The 21,651-nt window shown below is 38.1% G+C and overlaps 1 protein-coding gene across 26 annotated transcripts in view; it reads left to right on the forward strand.

Annotated features, from left to right (window-relative positions):
- VEZT (vezatin, adherens junctions transmembrane protein) overlaps positions 1 to 21,651 on the forward strand; it is a 78,197-nt gene that overhangs the window by 6,954 nt on the left and 49,592 nt on the right. For 4 of the 26 annotated variants that reach the window (XM_077953017.1, XM_077953019.1, XM_077953026.1 and 1 more), the window contains exon 3: positions 15,944 to 16,012. The gene's annotated coding sequence lies outside the window, so the exon portion shown is untranslated. 26 annotated transcript variants of the gene reach the window in all.

Here is a 21,651-nt window from a genome sequence, read left to right on the forward strand (position 1 = left end):
ACCGTACATCCTAATGCACAGTGACTGGTTTTTGGCACCAGGGACTGGTTTTGTGGAAGACAATTTTTCCACAGATGGAGGATGGTTTCAGGATGAAACTGTTCTACCTCAGATCATCAGACATTAGTTAGATTCTCATAAGGAACACACAACCTAGATCTCTCACATGCGCAGCTCACAATAGGTTTCCTGCTCCTATGAGAATCTAATGCTGCCACTGATCTGACAGGAGGCAGAGCTCTGATAGTAATGCTCGCTCACCCACTGGCCCACCTGCCTGCCGGCTGTAGGCTGTATTCCTAACAGGCCATGGACCAGTACCAGTGCTGTGTGGGCCTGGGGGTTGGGGACCCCGTTAATGCAGTAAACAGAAAGCTGTCCGTGTGCCATAAGCAGAAAGGAATTTAGCATAGGGAATTAGTGGTTAGATTATCATTGGAAGGCCTACAGGATCAAGCTCTATCCAAGTTACTATGCTCATGAAGGCAAGAGCACGTGATCATGATCATAGTTACAGTCCAGGAATCAGAAGCCATCACCACATCTGCTTCGCAATGACCTAACAAAGTGATACCTTGGTATTGGAACTTGGAGTGTCTCCACTGTCTCTACCACATCTGCAGCTGTGTTACCAAGAAGCTGGAGAACCCATATTGGAATACTGCTATAGAAACATTTTGCCTCACGGCTTTGTTTCATAGAAAAAAAAAAAGAAAAAGAGAAAGAGAGAAGGAGGGAGGGAAGAGAAGGAATGAGAGAACAAATGGACAAATGAAATAACAAGGCCAGGAGTGGGAGGATCAGAGGATCACTTGAGGCCAGCAGTTGGAGACCAGCCTGGGCAACATAGCGAGACCTTGCTTCTATAAAAACTTATTTTAAAGAATTAGCTGGGCATGGTGGCATGCACCTGTGGCCCTAGCTACTCAGGAGGCTGACACAGGAGGATTGCTTAAACCCGGGAGTTCAAGGCTGTGATGAGCTTTGATGAGGCCACTGCACTCTGCCTTGGTGACAGATTGAGACTTTGCCTTTATTATTATTTTTTTTAAAAAAAAGAACAGATGAAACAAAAGCCAAAGGAGCCAAAAGTGGACTTCTGCTTCTCTTCCACCTTCCCAATCTCTTACACAGCACTCCTACTTGGGGAAACCCTAATTTATATCTAGAATCCTAGCTGCAAGATAATTTGGGAAATGTCAGATGTAGCTTTCCTGCCTCTGTAACACAAGAGGTACACTGGAAGAAGGATTATAGAATAGAGATTGAACAAGCTAGTTTGCCATATCTATCTTAGGGCCTAACCTTGCTTCCCCTAAGAAAATTTAACTGTGATTTTTTTTTTGGTATATTTATTGTAATACTGTTATTTTAATGATCTTCAGAGTCAGAAAGCAGACTGATTCATGTCTTGAGACTTACCTAGAGAATTACATGCTGCATTAAAGTTAAAAACTTAAATCATGCAGAGTTTTGGAAAATATTCCAACAGCATCCCTTCCCTTAAAACAAACTCTTTGAGGTATCTTGTTTTAATTTCTATTTCTTGGATTATTTGTAAATTTTACAGTATTATATTTTGGGTCATTGTACTTCTCCTTCCAGTGATAACATTGAGTCCTCTTAGTCTGAGAGGAGTAGATGTGCACTGAAAGATGATATAAGAGAAGGACTAAGGGAGGAAAGAAAAAGTGAAGTGCCCAGGCCCAATTCCCATTTCTTGCCCTAGAATCTGATTACCTTCATTTTATCAGAGCTAGATTCCCTACATACTTTCAAGGTTAATTCCATTATATTGGAGGCTGACTCCTCCTTCTATAAGATCATTTGTTTTAATCAGAATCTTCTATCATCATTCTGCTCTAAGAGGCTGAATTGAGAAGGGCGGTATAACCTCATCTCGGACCACTCAGGCTAAACGGCAACAGAACAAAGTTTAGAAAATGATGGATACTATGTCTAACATGAGTATTAGCAAAATAAGCATGAAATACCAAGATTGTTGTTTTACTCTATTATCGTCATCATTAATTACAGTGTTTTGAGAGTAAGAATTCTCCAATTACTTTAGAAAGGTGTTAAAGTTCTGATGTTGCTTTCTTAACTGTTTTTTAGACAGAGTCTCACTCGGTCACCAGGCTGGCCTCCAATAGAACAATCACTGTTCACTGCATCCTCAACTTCCCAGGCTCAGGTGATTATCTCATCTCAGCTCCCAAGTAGCTGGGACTACAGGCATGTGCCATCATGCCCTACTAATTTTTTTTTTTTTTTTTTTGAGATGGAATTTTGTTTTGCTCTTGTCGCCCAGACTGGAGTGCAATGGTATGATCTCGGATCACTGCAACCTCCACCTCCCGGGTTCAAGTGATTCTCCTGCCTCAGCCTCCCCAGTAGCTGGGATTACAGGCGCATGCCACCACACCCTGCTAATTTTTGTATTTTTAGTAGAGATGGGGTTTCGCCATGTTGGCCAGGCTTGTCTCGAATGCCTGACCTCATGTGATCCATCCGTCTCGGCCTCCCAAAGTGCTGGGATTACAGGCATGAGCCACCGTGCCCAGCCAAATTTTTGTATTTTTTGCAAAGAGTGGGTTTTGACATGTTGCCCAGGTTCAAGTAATTCTCCTGCCTCGACCTCCCAGAGTGCTGGGATTATAGACATGAACGACTGCACTGGACCTTAACTTTTAATTGCAGAAACTTCAGGTCATTTATTCTGTCTTAAACCCTGCTATTCCTAGAGGGAAGAATGCCTGGAAATAAGACTTTTTAAATCTGAAAGACTAATTTTTCTGCCTCTTTGCATCATTTGAAGTTCATTTAAACCATTCCTTTGTAACTTTCTTCTATTAGGGACAATATTGTATTAAAGGGATCTTTTACTCAAATCTCTTGAGTTGGTACCTTATCCTCTGTACTCAAATCTCTTGAGTTGGTACCTTATCCTCTGTAGGTGAACTCTTTACTGTTTTTGGTGTTTGTTTAAATTCATTCTTCCTCTTTTCTTTTGTTCCTGGCTGAGAAAGATAATTTTTACCCATTTTATCATGATTTTTTCTTCTCCAACTTCTTTCATACTTCTGTGTAAGTTATTAAATGTTAACCCTTTGTTGGCCATATGTTCAGCTTTCATCCTTTTCCCCCATAGCACTTAATCAGTTGAATGAAAGGAAGTGACTCTCACAAAACCTTTCACATTTAAAAGGAAGTTTTAAAAAATTTCTCTCTTCCTCGAGAGATTCCCCTTTCTTTGTATTTTTAAAAGTTACTATACATCTCTGAGAAACATTAAAGCATTTTTTTCCCTAAGTAATAATTGTATATTCTTTCTTACTTGCATTTTTGATTTGACTAATGGAAGAATATTGTTTTTGTCTGTGAACATATATATGGACCGTATTTGCTATTCTTATAATGGAGCTTTCTGTCTAGAATAATTATACATATAAAATTTAAAGTATTATTATATCATTTTATTTTTTAAATATATCCTGAGTTTCAGTTTGTCAAACATAAAGCCCTAAAGTTGTATTATTTAAAATAATCTAGTTCCAAGTAGTAGCTGAGATTAGAAGCATAGCAAAATTCATGCTATCACTATCTATAATAGGAATAATATTTATTAATAGTGTTATTAAATCACAACTCTATTGACATCAAAGATTGACCATTAAGACCAAGTCTAGCCAGATACGGTGGTTCACACCTGTAATCCCAACAATTTAGGAGGCTGCGGTTAGAAGATCACATGAGCTCAGGAGTTCAAGACCAGCCTGGGCAACATAGTGAGACCCTGTCTCTACAGAAAATGTAAATATTGGCCAGTGTGGTAGCATGTACCTGCAGTCCAAGCTGCTTTGGGGGTTGAGGTGGGAAGATTGCTTGAGCCCAGGAGGTTGAGGCTGCAGTGAGCTGTGATTGCAGCTCTGCATTCCAGCCTGGGCAATGAAATGAGACCCTGTCTCAAAACAAAAACAAAAACAAAACACTAACTCCGGTTTATAACCAAGAAATTCCATGTTTAATATGAATTACAAAAATTATTCTTGGGGAACAAGTCTGCTTTTTTTCTGCTTATGTTGTGTGATTTCTTCTGTTTTGGCTTCTTCACAGATCCTTGGGGCTCCAGTTAAAACATTTTTTTCTCTTTTACGTCTAAACATCCAAGAAAAGTAGGAAGTTGTTCTCTCTTTTATGTATTTTTTATTGTATTTATTAAAATGTAAGTCCCTTTGTCTCAAGCTATGACACACACAGTGCCTACATTACTTTTTGTAGTTACCTTGGTATTTTATGTGCAGCTATATTGAAAGTTTTCATTCTGTTAAAAGCATTGTGGAAAGAGGACTAGATGAGGAGTCAAGAGACTAACATAAATTAGTAATGAGATTCTGAATAAATCATTTAATTTCTCTAGAACTTGTTTCCCAGGATCATCCTTTATACCGTATCATCTTTTGGTATGAAATTTTTCTTAAATCCATTCTAGGGGATCGGAAACTATCTAGTGGATTGAATAAATGAGAGTAGGCCCTTAGAGGCTTCCATTAATTAGAAAATACAGGAAAATAATCTACTCATTTCCAGTCTCTTTTTATATTAAAAATCCTGACTCAATTTTAGTTTTCCTTGGTTCTGCACCAGGTGTTCTCTGAGTTCCTAGAAGCAATTCATGCCTTAAGGATTTAGGAAATAAAAGTTCAAAGCTCAGTGTACTCGACAGGGGCACGGTGTTAGAAAGTGTACTAACTCCAACCAGGTGCAGTGGCTCATTCCTGTAATCCCAGCACTTTGGGAGGGTGAGGCAGGCGGATCGCCTGAGGTCAGGAGTTTGAGACCAGCGTGTCTCTACTAAAAACGCAAAAGTTAGCTGGGCATGGTGGCGGGCACCTGTAATCCCAGCTGCTCAGGAGGCTGAGGTAGGAGAATTGCTTGAACCCAGGAGACGGAGATTGTAGTGAGCCGAGATCACGCCATTGCACTCCAGCCTGGGCAACAGAGTGAGACTCCGTCTCAAAAAAAAAAAGTATACTAACTTCATTGCCTCTGGATTTTTTGAGTATTATTTATAGTATACATTGAGACTTCCTGTTATTATTATTCCCACTATAGCAAATCAGTGTGCCCATTACTTTTTACTTGAAATAACATATTTGAGGACACCCTTTATTTTAAAATCTGCATTGTAATTTATGTAGTTGACAGAATATAGCCTCCTATCTCTTACTGTTGAGGTTTTTGCTGATTAATCCACAACTTTTAATATTATATCTCATTAAGACCTTTATTAAAATGGATTTTTTATTCTTTTTTCTGTTTTTTGAGACAGTCTCACTCTGTCACCCAGGCTGGAGTACAAGTGGTGCAATAGTAGCTCGCTGCAGCCTTGAACTCCTAGGCTCCAGCTATCTTCTCCTCTCACCTCATCCTGTGTGAGCCATAGTGGCCCGTTATCTTTCCTTTTTTTTTATTTTTTATTTTTTTATTTGGGATAAGAAGCAAGGGAAATAAAGTTGGATGTTATCTCATAATATCCAAACATTATATTAAAGTTTACTCCATGCTCTCCTCACATCCAACATTTTGCCAATTGTGTTTGATCTTCTGGCCTTTGTCTTAAAGCAGTTGAAAATGAAGTTTTGCTTCCTCTCCTTGCTTCTGCTCTGCATTCATTTAAGTGACTGATACGTGCCAGTTAATTAGCTAGATTTCAAATAATATTAAAAGTAGCATCAGAACCAGGGAGATACCAATCTACCATTGCTGGCTTCTCTCCACTTAGTTAAGACAATCCACTGCTATCCTTGCTTTTTAGTCAATAGAGTATAAAAGCTGTGTGAGTCAGTTTTCTCCTATTGCATCTCTTAGTCGTTTGATGGGTATGTTTGATTTTTATTTAGATTTTGGACTTAGGTAGTATTGCACTTAAGTACATTTGTACTGTTGTGTAGAGAAATCTTAAGGTTACTCTTTTTTAAAATGTTTGCTATTTATTACATCTCATATAAGAATCATTGGATAGGATTTCAGTGGAAAATATTAGAAGCCTACAGCCGGACAAACTTATTAATATATGTGTCTCACTTTTTCTTGGTTTATTTAAAAACTTTTAAATAAACACGAACACTAAAAACATCCTTTGAAGGCATTTTTAAAACTCCGGTATTCCTATTACCTTCGTCTGTAGTTGCTGAGTAATAACAGCACTGAAGAAATAATGTTCAGATATTTTTTCAGAGGTCTGCTTCTGATAGGAAAATGCTTAGTAATGACAGAGGCACGCCCTCCAATTCAGTGGCCATTTTGTACTGTAGTTCTTCTGGAGAAACAAGTGGGAATCATCAAAGAAAGAAATGTATGGATCAAAAAAGAATATGGACAAGAGGCAGTAAATTTTTCATTTAGGTCAACTGGAGAAATTAGAACCATGCTGTCTGTGAGTAGTTTAATCAGTTGGACCAATTTTAATGGACCCTTTTAGCTTAATCTCTTTAAATTCTATGATTCGATTTTACTTTGCTGATTAATTAACTAATGCTTGAATTTGGGGCTTTTGGTATACTAAGTTAGAAATTATGTTGAAATGTGAATGCTCTGAAAAGCATTTCCTATTATTTTATATCTTAATATCCTGATATTATCTAAGGTTTAAGGGAGATAAAAGCACAAAGTAGTTAATTTCAGATTATGCTTTGTGATTGTGTACTGAATTAAGATAAGTGAAAAGTCTATAGAAATTTACTACATTGGCAATACAATTATGGGGAAATTTATTTTCCATCATGGGATTTTGTTAATTTTGACAGAGATTTAGCCTTTTAAGTAGATTCCTCATTAAAAATTGAGAAAAATCACTGCCTTTTATAATTTGTTACAGTTTTACTCATCAGTTTATTTTGTGATATTCTGCAGCTAGCCTGGAAAAACATGGAAATCATAGCAATTAACAAGAGGAGTTTAATCCTTTTCAGTGGTATTTTCCAAAAACGATATATTGTTGTTCTATATGTGATAGTCACATTTAGACCTATAGCTTTAAGCTGTATTCAAAGATAAAATATTTTTTTAAATGCTTTGAAATAACACATAATAATATTCAGGCACATATTTTCCCATCAAATCCCTTTAGTTGCAGATACCTTTTCCCTAGAGATTTTATTTTGAATTAAAGATCTTTTAGAGGTTCTGTTGGCATGGTAGAAACTTTTAAAAATATGTAATTTACATGGTAGTATGTAGAGAATACTTTTTTCCCAGAGAAATTACAAATTGGTACAAACTTGAAGAAAAGTTACATATAACTTGGTGAATTCTGTAACTTGGGAATGGAAATTAAAGGCTTTTTGATCCTTTGAACCAGAATAAGCACAGATTCATATAGGTGTGAAGTCTGCGTTAACAAAGTTACTTCTCAAACATTACACAATTTTGGGCTTTTGTGCCAATGCTTTGTGCCTTATACGCCCTTCTCTGTTAGTAGCTAGTGTGCCTGTGTTTTCTTGCTTTTTGTATTTAATATGGACTGCATGGCCCAAATAACATCTGACATCTGACAATAGTTAGCATTTTGCCAAACCTGATAATGTGGTTTAGATATCATACTGACATTTTAAATAAAGGAATGTGTAATAGTTGAAGTAGAGCGTTAGTTTTGGGGTTGGTTTAGTTTGGGTTTTTTTGTTCGTTTGTTATTGTTTGGATTTTTTGAAACAGAGTCTCACTCTGTCGCCCAGGCTGGAGTGCAGTGGCACAATCTGAGCTCACTGCATCCTCTACTTCCCAAGCTCAAGCAGTCCTCCTGCCTCAGCCTCCTGAGTTGCTAAGAGCACAGGTGTGTACCACCATGTTCGGCTAATTTTTGTATTTTTTGTAGAGACAGCGTTTCGCCATGTTGCTCAGACTGGTCTCAAATTCCTTGGCTCAAGTGATCTACATGGCTTAACCTCCCAAAGTGCTGGAATTATGGGGGTGAGCCACTGCACCCACCCCATCATTAGTTTTTATATGGAAAAGTGTATTGGCTCATTTTATTCATTTACTAAACTCACATGTAATTGGGTACCTTCTTTTTTTCTTTTCTTTTTTTTTTTTCTTAGCAGACCTTAACTACCTTTTTCCACACAGATAACACATGAATATGTTCTCATTGTAAAAAATTCGCCTGCCTCGGCCTCCCAAAGTGCTGGGATTACAGACGAGAGACACCGCTCTGGGCCTCCATTTTCAATGAGTTGTTTTTGAAACCCATTAAGCTAGTTTTGAAAGTAATTTTTAAGACTAGAGTACCATTGTTTCTGTAGCCCCCAAGAACCTTTGCAGCCAATTTCTAACCTTGTGTAACGTGAGGCAAATGCTCTTACTTAATTTTCTTTTTCTTTTTTTTTTTTTTGAGAGGGAGTCTCTGTCTGGTGCCCAGGCTGGAGTGCAGTGTCATGATTTTGGCTCACTGCACCCTCTGCCTCCTGGGTTCAGGTGATTCTCCTGTTTCAGCCTCTCGAATAGCTGGTATTACAATAAACCCACATTACAGTCTCCCGCCACCATGCCCGGCTAATTTTTGTATTTTCAGTAGAGAGGGGGTTTCACTACGTTGGACAGGCTGATCTCAAACTCCTGACCTCAAGTGATCCGCTGGGATTACAGGCATCAGCCATGGTGCCCGGCTCTTACTGAATTCTTACATGTGAGCTATAGCTCATCTGAAGCAAAAATAAGGATTGGGAATAAATGTAGATATTATCAGGAGAATAATGCTAGCCTATTTTGAGTTTTCTAACTTAATCTGCTAAATAGATTTAAAATTACAAGTTTAGTTTCTAGTTAAGTAAAACAAACAACTATACACAGTACTACATTAGACCAAATTAATGAACTTCTTTACTCAAAATTATTTGCAATATGATGGGGTAGATAACAGCACTGAATCTATCAGGTTTATCCGACCCAGAAAAAATCCCTCTTCTCTTATTTACTACTATCTGTCCTTGTGACTTTGGGCAAGTTCCCCTGGTCTCTCTGTGCCTTAGTTTCTTCATATCTAAAATGAGCCATGCCTCATAAGGTTATTGCAAAGATGAGACAGGCTTGTATATACAAAAAAAAAAAAAAAATTTAGATTAATTCCTGGCCCTGTCTGGGTACTCAATAAATGTTTAGTACTGCTGTTGTTTGTGGGGAGATGGGTGGAAAATAAATCAACCAACCAGATAGGAACTACACTGATCATCCTCCTGTGAGAAGATTGTGCATCTGGGTAGTATCAAGCAGAATTATCAGCCTCCACTGACATCACCAAACCAGAGGTTAAACTTGCTGTAAACTCAGAAATGGGCAGTGGGAAAAGATCAAGAGCCATTATCAAACAGTCACCACTTATAGCCCCATAGCCTTGGGAAAACACAGCACTGGAATATTATTTTGTTTTGTTTTGTTTTCATTATCTTGTTCATGTTGGTGCCTGCTATGGCTCTATTTCCCTTGGAAACTAAATTTCTAAATTGGTAATCCATTGCCTCCTGATTATTTCTCTTCTCTGAATTTATACCTTAAAATTTCTTGACTTCTTCCCATTTGCTACTTTATATTAGCCTTAGGCTAATAAATACAGAGCACTCTCTGAAGGATGAATAAAAATCATGGAGCCTGTAGATCGTAATACACCAATTTTATATGAGCATTTTCCAAAATATTCTCGTGAGAAAAAAGTCTGTATTGGCATGTTCCCAGATTGTGTAGCTTCTATGAAACTTAAAACCACCAATGGAAGGGGACAATTTAAGATGAAGTTAGCTTGAAGAGAGACAAAAATATGATTGAATTGAAAATTATACCTTGCAGGGTTCAGCATTTTGAACCTTATAGAATATAACATATGATATATATGGTGAACTTGAGAGAGGTGGTTTCTTTTACATCTCAATTTTTCTCAAAGAGACAATTTTATATTATAGTTTAAAAGTATGAGCTTTGGAATCAGACCAACTGGGTTTATGTTCTGATGGTGACTTTAAGCAAGTTATACCTCTTTATGACTCATTTCCTCATCTGTAAAATGAGAGTAATAATAAAAATACCTCTTTATAGAGTCGTTAGAATTAAATGAGGTATTATAAAACGTGCTTAACTCAATGCCTACTAAATAAGCAACTCAGCAAATGTTAACTATTTTTAGTGTTACTACATTGTTTTTCAGGCTTGGCTCTGCTGTTTTCTAAAATATGTATAGTAACTCTGTTAGGGCCCTCCTGTCTTCTCATACCATTATCTCTAGTTGATCTTACAGACTACATACGTTTCTATACTGGTATATCATATGAGTTTGCCACTATATTTATATGCTAAAAACTTGAATCTATACATTCAGTAGGCTACTTTCCTGACCTCCAGACATTTTAGGTCTACGCCATTCACATTTGACTATCTCATAAGGCACTTCTAATACATCACCTTCATCCTCAGATTTGTTGCTGCACCACTGTTTCATATTTCATTAAATAGCACCACCTGATTCTTCAAATCAGCAATCTTAATCTTGATCCCTCCGTTGCCAACCATTTTCAATCAGTAATCAAGTTATTTTGATTTTAATACTTAAACACATTTATTAAATGTTTTCATTTTTCTATACCTCTTGTAGTCCAAGTATCCAACAATAAGAGACTGGATAAATAAATCATGATAGATTCATGGAATTTAAATGGTATAAGGACACTGAAAAGGAATAAGGTACAATATATGTCCTAATATGGAAAGGTCTCTAAAATACAGTCAATGAAACCAAGTGCAGAGAAAAGTATATAGTATATTTCCATTTGTATAGAAATTTTGAAGGCTATTCATACATATGTAAGTGGATACTAAATTTGGGGGGAAGGATTCATGAGCTAAATATTTATTACCTTTTGGATGAGAGACTAGGGGACTAGGGTAGGAAAAACAAAGTTATTTCTCATTTTATATCTTGTTGTATTGTTTAAATTTTTCATATAAAAGCAGCAAGACAGTAAAAAACAAACAAACCCAGGTTGAGTAGTTGAGCTTAGTGTCCTTTTACAGATGAAATAAGTTAACTTTTCTTGTATATCCCCAGAGAGAAGTTAATGGGCGAGAACTACCCAAGTAACTAGTGCCTGACACAGAGTAGGCACTCAATAAGTATTTGGCTAGTGATAAAGGAGTAAATGATGATTATCCCTTTTCTATCCAGATGATCTTTACACTGGAATGCTGTTAGCACTCAGTCATTGCCATCTGCAAGAGAGAACAAATAGTGTGAGGGACCAGAATCAGAATTTGGCCAGTAGTTAGTGCAGACTACAAATTGCTTTTCTGAAAGGGTATATGGCCCTGAGATCAGCTCTTCTGATAAAGGGAAGGAGAGAGTCTCAAGGGTGCATCAGGGCTAGTGTGAAGAGCTTGGAGGGTTCAGACACACAGAATAAGTGACATAGGGCCCGGCGCAGTAGCTCACGCCTGTAATCCCAGCACTTTAGGAGGCCAAGGAGTGCAGATCACTTGAGGTCAGGAGTTTGAGACCAGCCTGGCCAACATGATGAAACACCATCTCCACTAAAAATACAAAAATGAGCCAAGTGTGGTGGCGCATGCCTTAAATCCCAGCTACTTGGGAAGCCGAGGTAGGAGAATCACTCGAACCTGGGAGATAGAGGTTGCAGTGAGCCAAGATTGTGTCACTGCACTCCGGCGTGAACAACAGACAGGAGAAAGAAAGAAAGAGAGAGAGAGAGAAGAAGAAGGAGGAGGAGGAGGAGGAGGAGGAGGAGGGGAGGGAAGGAGGGAGGAAAGGAAGAAGTGAGGGAAGGAAGGAAGGAAGGAAGGAAGGAAGGAAGGAAGGAAACATTGCAACAATGACTACTGACTTGGAAGATAGACAATCATTGACTGTTCTTAGCCAGAAAAGAAAGAAAAGAAAAAGAAAGGAAGAAAGGAAGGAAAGAGAGAGATGAAGAAAGAAGTGACATAGAAGAAAAACAGAAAGAAGCATTGCAACAATGACTACTGAGTTGGAAGACAGACAAAGATTGACTGTTCTTAGCAAGCAAGCAAGAAAGAAAGAGAAGGGAAAGAAAGGAAAGAAAGAGACATAGAAGAAAAACAGAAACATTGCAACGAGTACTGAGTTGTAAGATAGACAGTCATTGACTGTTCTTAGCCCAGTAGAGGTGCTGGATTGTGGACCTGTAGTATTGATATTACTAGTGTGTCAATATCCAAAAGAAACCATTCAGTCAAGTGCCATTTGTGGAAGATGCTAGGTTTATTGAGATATCTAACTTTCCTAGTTAATTTCTATGGCCCAGATAGTCAGAGTTGCACTTCTTTTCTTATGTTGACACCCCAACAGAATTTTTTAAAGAAGGAAATTTTTTTTTTGGAAGACTGAATATCAGTTAGATGAGCATGAAGTTTATGTAGAAATAATCTCCCAACAGCTTAGCTCAGCTATTCTTAAAGTTTTTAAAATTTAAGGCTCTACTGGAGTAAAACGATGTTATATAGAAAATTATTTTCCTCAGATATTTTTAATACTGTAATAACATTTCTCAGCCTATTTAAAGGTTCATATTGATCATCACAATACTTCTTTAAGTGTAACGAAGTGCTATAGTATTTTGGTTTTATATTAGTAGCTGATTAAAATTTCAATGCACAAATTCTAATGCAGTTATTTTGAAGGTAGCTCATTTCACTCTTAGAAAGCCTGTTGAGTTTTTGCAACAGGCTGTTGAGCATTGCAAGTCATGAAAAATAACTAATTTTCCATTTTGGTCACTGCTTTTCACATCAGTCATCATCCCAAAATAAAAAGTAAATAATGAAAGCAGCTGCTAGGCTACTTATTTTTTTGTGATTTTTTTCAATCTCTGATTGAACTCGAAATGCTCGAAAACAGGTTCTCAGCCTTAGAACTATTGACACTTTGGGCCAGATAACTCTTTGTGAGGGTTGTCCCATGAAATATAGGATGTTGAGCAGCATCCCGATCTCTATGCACTAGATACCAGTAGCACTGCTCACATCCACCCCACAGTTTTTTGGGGGTTTTGGGATTTGTTTTTTTAAGATGGAGTCTCGTTCTGTTGCCCAGGCTGGAGTGCCATGGCACTATCTTGGCTGCAGCCTCCGCCTCCTGGGTTCAAACGATTCTCCTGCCTCAGGCCTCCCAAGTCATTGGGACTGCAGATGTGCACCACCATGCCTGGCTAATTTTTGTTTTTTTGTTTTTTTTTTTTTCAGTAGAGACGAGGTTTCACTGTGTTGGCCAGACTGGTCTCAAACTTGTGACCTCAAGTGACCCACCCATCTTGGCCTCCCAGAGTGCTGGGATTATAGGTGTGAGCCACCATGCCTTGCCGACAGGTTTTGTTAGTTTGTTTTGAGACGAGTCTTAAATGGCTTACTGCGGCCTTGAGCTCCAGGCTCAAGCAGTCCTTCACTTTCAGCCTCCCAAGTAGCTGAGACCACAGGTGCACACCACCATTTCTGGCTAATTTTTTTATTTTTAGTAGAGACAAGGTCTTGCTTTATATTGCCTAGGATAGTCTCAGATGCTTGGCCTCAAGCAGTTCCTCCTGCCTTGGCCTCCCAAAGTCCTGAGATTACAGGTTTGAGCTACCCTGCCTAGCACACTCCTCAGTTTTAACAATGAAAAATATCTCCAGAAATTGCCAGATGTGGGGAGGGGGAGTTGTGCAGTGATGATCTACTTTGAGAACCACTGCTTTATAAGAACATAGTAGTTTTTTTGTTTCTACTTTTTGTTTTTAACTGTCTTGTTTAATGGTGATTTTAAAACGTGGCTCAGAAAAATCACATAATTGAGAATAGTTTATTCCGTGAACTTTATATTAGCTTGTGGAAAGACAATGTGAATAATTCAAATTGACAAGTAGGTAGACACTTATTTGTGCCTTCACTGAGACTAGCAACTTGAAATCATGTTGCTAGAGGATACCTTTGATATTTGTTGACCTTGGTGAAAATATTAAAAAGCATAGACATTGTTGCAGGAAGTTTACAAGTCCAAATACTTGCTCATCATTTTCGGAATTTTTAAAATAAATACATAAAATAACGTATACAAGTTACACTAGTTGATACACATGTGATTAACTCATAAATTTATTTTAGATCTTAACTATATTAACTTTTGCTTTTTGTCATATTCTCTTTCAGTAGAGGTTAAAAGTACCACTGCTATGGAAGTACCACTACTAGATGAAAGTTTGAGCTGGACGTGGTGGCTCACACCTGTAATCCCAGCACTTTGGGAGGCCAAGGTGGAAGGATTGCTTGAGGCCAGGAGTTCAAGATCAGCCTGGGCAACATAGTGAGACCCTGTCTCTAAAAAAGAAAAAATAGAAATAAAATTGCCTGAGACTATTAGATGGAAGTTTGTAAGACTCTAATGGGTTTTTTTCTGGTTTTTATTTTGTTTTGTTTTGTTTTCTTTTTTAGAGACAGGATTTTGCTGTGTTGCCTAGGCTGGAGTATGGTGGCTATTCACAAGTGTGATCATAGGCCCTACAGCCTCAAACTCCTGGACTCAAGCAGGCATCCCCAGTAGCTGGGACTACGTGTGCGGTGTTTTAAAATCTAAAATCTAAATGGGCCAGGCGTGGTGGCTCGCGCCTGTAATCCCAACACTTTGGGAGGCTGAGGCAGGTGGATCACCTGAGGTCAGGAGTTCGAGACCAGCCTGGCCAACCTGGTGAAACCCTGTGTCTACTAAAAATACAAAAGTCAGCTGGGCATGGTGGCTGACTCCTGTAATCCCAGCTACTTGAGAGGCTAAGGCAGGAGAATCACTTGAACCTGGGAGGGGTAGGTTGCAGTGAGCCGAGATGGCACCACTGTGTTCTAGCCTGGGCCACAAGAGCGAAACTCCATCTCACCAAAAAAAAAAACAATAAAATGATTTTTTCCCCAGATTATAATAATAATAAGTTGAATATTTTCGAGTTTACATTTTTGTTCCATAGTATTTTCTTAAGCCTTTTATACCAGACTTTAGGAAAACCTAGCATCTGATTTTTAAAAGACTTTTATTATAGACCTTAAAATTGTATTTTAAGGGGGAGAATACTACAACGAAAACTCCATGGCCAGGCCTGGTGGCTTATGCCTGTAATTCCAGCACTTGAGCTCAGGAGTTCCAGACCAGCCTGGGCAACCTGGTGAAACCCCGTCCCTACCAAAAATACAAAAAGTGAACTGGGGGTGGTGGTGCACACCCGTGGTCCCAGCTACTTGGAAGACAGAGATAGGAGGATTGCTTGGAGGTTGCCATGAGCAGAGATAGCACTACTGCACTCCAACCTGGGTGACAGAGTGTGACACCATCTCAAAAAAAAAAAGAAAAAAGCTCCATTTACCCATCACTCAGCTTCAGCAGCTGTTAACATTTTACCAAACTGTCTCATCTATTCCTCTCCCCCTCTCCCACCTTTTTTCTTGGTGTATTTTAAAGCAAATACCATATGACTCCCATTTGTCCTGTTATAAATAAATAAATAAATAAATAAATAAAAATAAAGCAAATATCAGACATTACCTAATTTCACCTGTAAATGTATCAGTATGTATCTCTAACAGACAAGTACTTGCTGTAATTTAGGTGTGGTTTGTCCCTGCCAAAACTCATTTGAAATTTAATTGCCATGCAATGATGTTGGGAGGTAGAACCTTTAAGAGGTAGGACCTAATGGGAAGCATTTAGGTCACGAGGCTCCACTTTCATGGATGGCTTGGTGCCATTCTCACAATAGTGAGTGAGTTTTTGCTCTCTCAAAACTGAATTAGTTCTCTTGGGAATTGATTAGTTCTTGAAAGAGCAGGTTATAAAGTAAGGACATTCTTAGTGCTTGGCGCCTTTGCACATAACCACTCCCCTTTTGACCTTCTACCATATTATATCTAGGCAGCAGAGCCCTTACCAGAAGCCAGTGGCATGTTCTTGAACTTCCTAGCCTGCAGAACTATGAGCTAAGTAAGCTTCTTTCTTTATAAAATATGCAGTGTCAAGTATTCTGTTATAACAACACAAAACAGACTAAGAACTCTTTTTTTTTTTCCTTTTCCAAGATAACACTGGCCAGGCACAGTGGCTTACACCTATAATCCCAGTGCTTTGGGAGGCCGAGGTGGGAGGATCACATGAGCCTAGGGGTTGGAGACCAGCCTGGGCAATATAGTGAGACCCTGTCCCTAAAATAAAGAACAATTAGCCGGACATAGTGGCACATACCTGTAGTACCAGCTACGCAGGAGGCTGAGGTGGGAGGATCCCTTGAGCCCAGGAGTTTGAGGCTGCAGTGAGCCATGCACGCCACTGCATGGGTGGCAGAACGAGACCCTGTTTCTAAATAAATAAATAATGATAACCCCAATAAAATTATCTCATCTAACAAAATTAATAATAATTTCCTAATAATCTAATACCTAGTCTGTGTTTGAGCTTCCTTAAATTCTCGAAAATGCCTTCTTACAGTAGTTCCAAGCAGGATCAAAAACAATGTCCATATGCTGCACTGGGTGATAGGTCCCTTTAGTCTTACCCCACCCTCTTGCCTCTTTTTTTTTTTTTTTTTTTTTTTTTTTTTTGAGACAAGATCTGGCCCTGTCATCCAGGCTGGTGTGCAATGGTGCGATCTCTATTCACTGCAACCTCTGCCTCCCAGGCTTACACCATCCTCCCTCCCACCTCAGTCTCCCACCTCTCACTGTTTTAAAAGTCATTTATTTGTTGAAGAAATTTGATAATTTGTTTTTGGTGTGTGTGTGTGTGTGTGTGTTTTTAAAAGACAAATGCATTTCATTATTTATTTAGATATGTCCTTGAGTCATGGGAACTAAATAATTTGATCTGCAGGATTTCCATACTCTGTATTTAGCTTATATTGTAGCATAAGATGGCATTTGGTTTAGCACAACATTCTGTATTTTAAAATACCACTTTTGGCCAGGCATGGTGGCTCGTGCCTGTAATCCCAGCAATTTGGGAGTCTGAGGTGGGCGGATCATTTGAGGTCGGAGTTAAAGACCAGCCTAGCCAACATGATGAAACCCCATATCTACTAAAAATACAAAAAATTATCTAGGCGTAGTAGCGCATGCCTGTAATCCCAGCTACTTGGGAGGCTGAAGCAGGAGAATCACTTGAACCCGGGAGGTGGAGGTTGCAGTCAGCCAAGATCATGCCACTGTACTCCAGCCTGGGTGACACGGGGAGACTCTGTCTCAAAAAATAAAAAATAAAAAGTAAAAGTACCACTTTTTTATCTTGTTTCTCAGAGTGTCGTGAGTTTTATTTTACTACCTGAACAAGTTTAGGAGTCCCATAGCATTCTTACTTTGTGCTTAAGGAAGCTGAAACAGGGAGAGGATTTTTCTGGAAACAGAGCATTCCTAGAAAGTACCAGAGCACTCAGTACTTCCTTGGTAATGTTGAAAGCTTAAGGAACCATGGTTTTATCAGAGGTATCACAAGATAAAACTTTTTAGGAAAAACTTTTCCTGTTTTGTTTTATCCCCTGTGCCTACATGTTGCCTGACATGGAAGATGTTCAGTAAGTATTTATTATTGAATCAGTTGCCTAATTCTGCCATCTTTGGCCCATTCTTCTCTGACCCAAGACCTGAAAGCTTACAACTTTATAGAACGAGTTTAAAGCAGTTTAAAAGAGTGAAGCTAATAATAAAAGCATTGTAGCCAGATACAACTGCTCATGTCTGTAATCCCAATGACTCAAGAGGCTGAGGCGGGAGGATCCCCTGAGGCCAGGAGTTAGAGACCAGCCAGAGAAACATAGCAAGACTCCATCTCTACAATAAATTTAAAAATTATCTGAGTATGGTGGCTTGCACCTGTAGTCCCAGCCACTCAGAGGGTGAGGTGGGAGGATTGCTTGACCTCCAGAGGTTGAGGCTATAGTAAGCTGTGATCATGCCACTGCACTCCAGCCTGGGTGACAGAGAAAGACCCTGTCTCAAATAAAAGCTAACCAGCAATGATATAGTGATGACACTGGCACTTGTACAGAATACATCATGAATCATGTAGAAAACAAGCGTTGCCATAAGTGAATGGTCAAACTGTATACATCTGGGAGATCTGATGTCTTTTCTTTTCTTTTCTTTTTTTTTTTTTTTTGGAGCTGGAGTCTCGCTCTGTTGCCGAGGCTGGAGTACAGTGGCGGGATCTCAGCTCACTGTGACCTCCACCTCCCATGTTCAAGAGATTCTCCTGCTTCAGTCTCCCGAGTAGCTGGGATTACAGACGTGTGCCACCATGCCTGGCTAATTTTTGCATTTTTAGTAGAGACGGGATTTCACCATGTTGGCGAGACTGGTCTCAAACTCCTGACCTCAAGTGATCCACCTGCCTTGGCCTCCCAAAGTGCTGGGATTACAGGCGTGAGCCACTGCACCCACCTGGATCTGATATCTTTATGTGGGGCCTGCAGGGAGTAGGACTGGCAAGAAATGCCAGTAGTGTAGGACTTGGATGAAATATTTTCTTGAAGAGCTTTCTTCAGCAAAAATTTGGGGTTTTCCTGTCTATTTTTGTTTATTTTTATTGCAAAAATGTTTCAGCCACCAGAACAATCTTAGCACAACCAAAGTTTCTTGGATGTTTTTCATTTAGCAAAATTCTTTCTGGTGTTATGATACGTGTTTTCTGTCAGCTAAAACTTACAGGAATAGTGAACCACAAAGATTTCCTGAGGAGCTCCCACATGCTGTGTCTGAGGTTTCTCGTATTTCTTTTGGCATCAATAACATTCTCCAATACTTCGAAATTATAGTTTGAGTCCAGTGTTAATGATTTCTCTTCAAAAAAAACAACTTAAATAAAACATTTGTGGTTTTATTTTGCTTGAACCAAGGAAAAGTCATAATAGAGACAACTACCTACTCTGCTTTACCCTCCACACAAAAACACCCCTTTCTAAAGCTGCCATATAATACTTTATGAAAAATAAACATTTCCCTGTATTTATTAGTGTATAAGCCTAATATCCCAAAACCTCTAAATGTAGTGGTCAGAACAGTTGCAATAGGGAGCCCCCCCTTGCTGTAAAAGAAAAAAAAAGTCAAAATAAATTATCTTATGTTGGATGATCAGGTTTTAATAATAAGACATTATTTGCCTTTTTCACTCCCATTCTCATGTGCATGTACAGAGTACAAAAAGCTCATCAGATGGTTGCATATTCTATATTAACATTTAGCTATTTGAAACTATTACTTGTTGTTTTGGTATGGCTATTCCTCTTTGATGCTACAATGATCAGAAAAGACTTAAAATACTTCTGGCTTTCCAACTATATTATTTGTGTAAGCCTTGATTTTTCTGTATACTTCACCCAAAACAATAAATTGCAACACATTGAATGCGGAAGCAGATATAAGTATCCAGCAATTTTCTATTAAGCCAAACAATAAAGAGATTTGCAAAAAGTGTAAAACAATCTGTTCTTCTCTAGGAATTTTTTTCATTTTGGAGAATTTTTTCATTAAACATATGTTTAACATTGTAACAGGTTTATTGCTATTTTCAAGTAAAATGGTAATTTTTTTTTAAATTTTAGTTTTGAGTTCTAATATGATATCATTAGATGTCCATGTAAACAAAAGCTCTTTGGGGCTCTCAATAATTTTTTAGATTATAAGGAGAGCTGAGACCAAAAATTTGAGAACTACTGGTCAGGATATGGTTTTCTGAGATCTATTAAATAATACACAAGTTATTTGACAGTTTCAGAGAAAAACTGATAGCAATTTTATTCCTAAACATTTTTAAAGAATTAATGTAAACATAATGAATAGAACTTGAGTGTTCATAGTGTTCATACAGTATCTGGGTTTACATGTGTTAGGAAGTGATGTGATTTGCACTAACAGCCAAAAATAGAAAATGCAAATATGAAATATAACTAGTAGAAAATAGAAAAATAGAAAAATGCAAATATGAAATATAACTAGTAGATAACTAGAAATTACATTTATTGAACCTGCAGTACATTCACCTCAGTCTCCAAAGGTTGTCTTCTATGAAACTTTGTCAAATACTTTGTTACATACAGTCATTCATAAAACAAAATATGGTGATCACCTTGGTAAGCCAGATTTCTCCAGAACTGTAAAACAGTGCTTTCTGAGATAAAACTGATCTGTTACTAAAGATGGGGAAGAAACCAAAACTACTGAGGAATCACTCAGTTATATAGCACAAATGGATGTGCCACACCTTTAACAAGAAGCCCGTGAAACCAGTCAAAAAGTTAATGGGAAGTTTTATTTGGAGAAAAGGCAGAATAAGCTACTGGTAGAATTTGCTGTATCACATGATACTGTTGGATATGATCTGTGATATACAAGGTGAGTGATTAATGTGCTGTTGTTGTGAAATGTGAAATAGCAAGTGTTCCAGATTATGGTGATCTGAACTGAGTATGTATATGTGCCCTCAGCTTATATACAGAACATATTTGAAGAACAAAATATTCTTGTTTCTCTTCTGATTATCATTAAAAAAAAAAATCTATACTATATTTTGTTATTTTGTGATCTGTGACATAAAGTGAAAAAGGAAAGGACATTAGGGTCAGTGATGAGTGTTAGCTATGTGTGCAGTAAAAAAGGGCATTATAATCTCAATAAAAAGTTTGTACTCATCTCAACTCTCTAAGTCTCTTGCCGAGAACACTTAGCAGTCAAGAATATGTCTCCTGGTTTTGACTGAGTCTTTTATTAGAAGAGGAGGACATGATGGCTTGCACCTGTAGTCCCAGCTACTCAAGAGGCTGAAGCCAGAGGACAGCCTGAGCCCAGGAGTTCTAGGCCAGCCTGGACAATACAGTGAGACCCTATCTAAAAAAAAAAAAAGAGAGAGAGAAAGAAAGAGAAAAAGAAAAAAAGAAAACAAAAAGAACAGGAGTCAGCAAATTAAGGTTTTTGGGCCAGATTTGCCACTGTGACCTGTACCCCCATTTTTGTATGGCAGGTTTTTAAAATGTTTTTAAACAGCTAGGGAAAATATCAAAAGAATATTTTGTGACATGTGAAAATTATATGAAGTTCAAATTTCAGTGTCTATAAATAAAGTTTTATTGGGACATAGCCATACTCATTAGTTTATGTATTGGCTGTGTCTGTTTTCTCACTACAGCAGCAGACTTGATTAGTTGTGACAGAGACCATACGGCTTGCAGAGTTGAAATATTTACTATCTGGCCTTTTACCGAAAAAGGCTGCTGACCCAGAGTTAGAGTAACTTCCCTTTGATCCATCTTATTTATTGTTCTTCCCCATGGGAGTTCATTTGAAGAAAGGGTTCTACTGCCTTAAACAATGTTTTTTTTTAAAGTATGTAAGGTCAGCCCAAACAAATGAACTGGCATTCTTGTTCTCTTGCCCCCACTGGGGCAAGAGCAGGGTGGGGTTCACAGTTCACTTTGAAAATGCAGATTCAGTAATTCAAGGTAATATTTGAATATACATTATGGGTGATATCAAGATTAACCATTTGTGCTGCCAGAAATTTTAAATCTGGTAGAGGGATAAGAAGCATATTTTCCTTATATTACTTTTTTAAAAATATTTTCTTAAAAAAAGAGATTAAAC

Source organism: Macaca mulatta, chromosome 11 (genome assembly GCF_049350105.2).
Source record: "Macaca mulatta isolate MMU2019108-1 chromosome 11, T2T-MMU8v2.0, whole genome shotgun sequence".
Taxonomy (NCBI): domain Eukaryota; kingdom Metazoa; phylum Chordata; class Mammalia; order Primates; family Cercopithecidae; genus Macaca; species Macaca mulatta.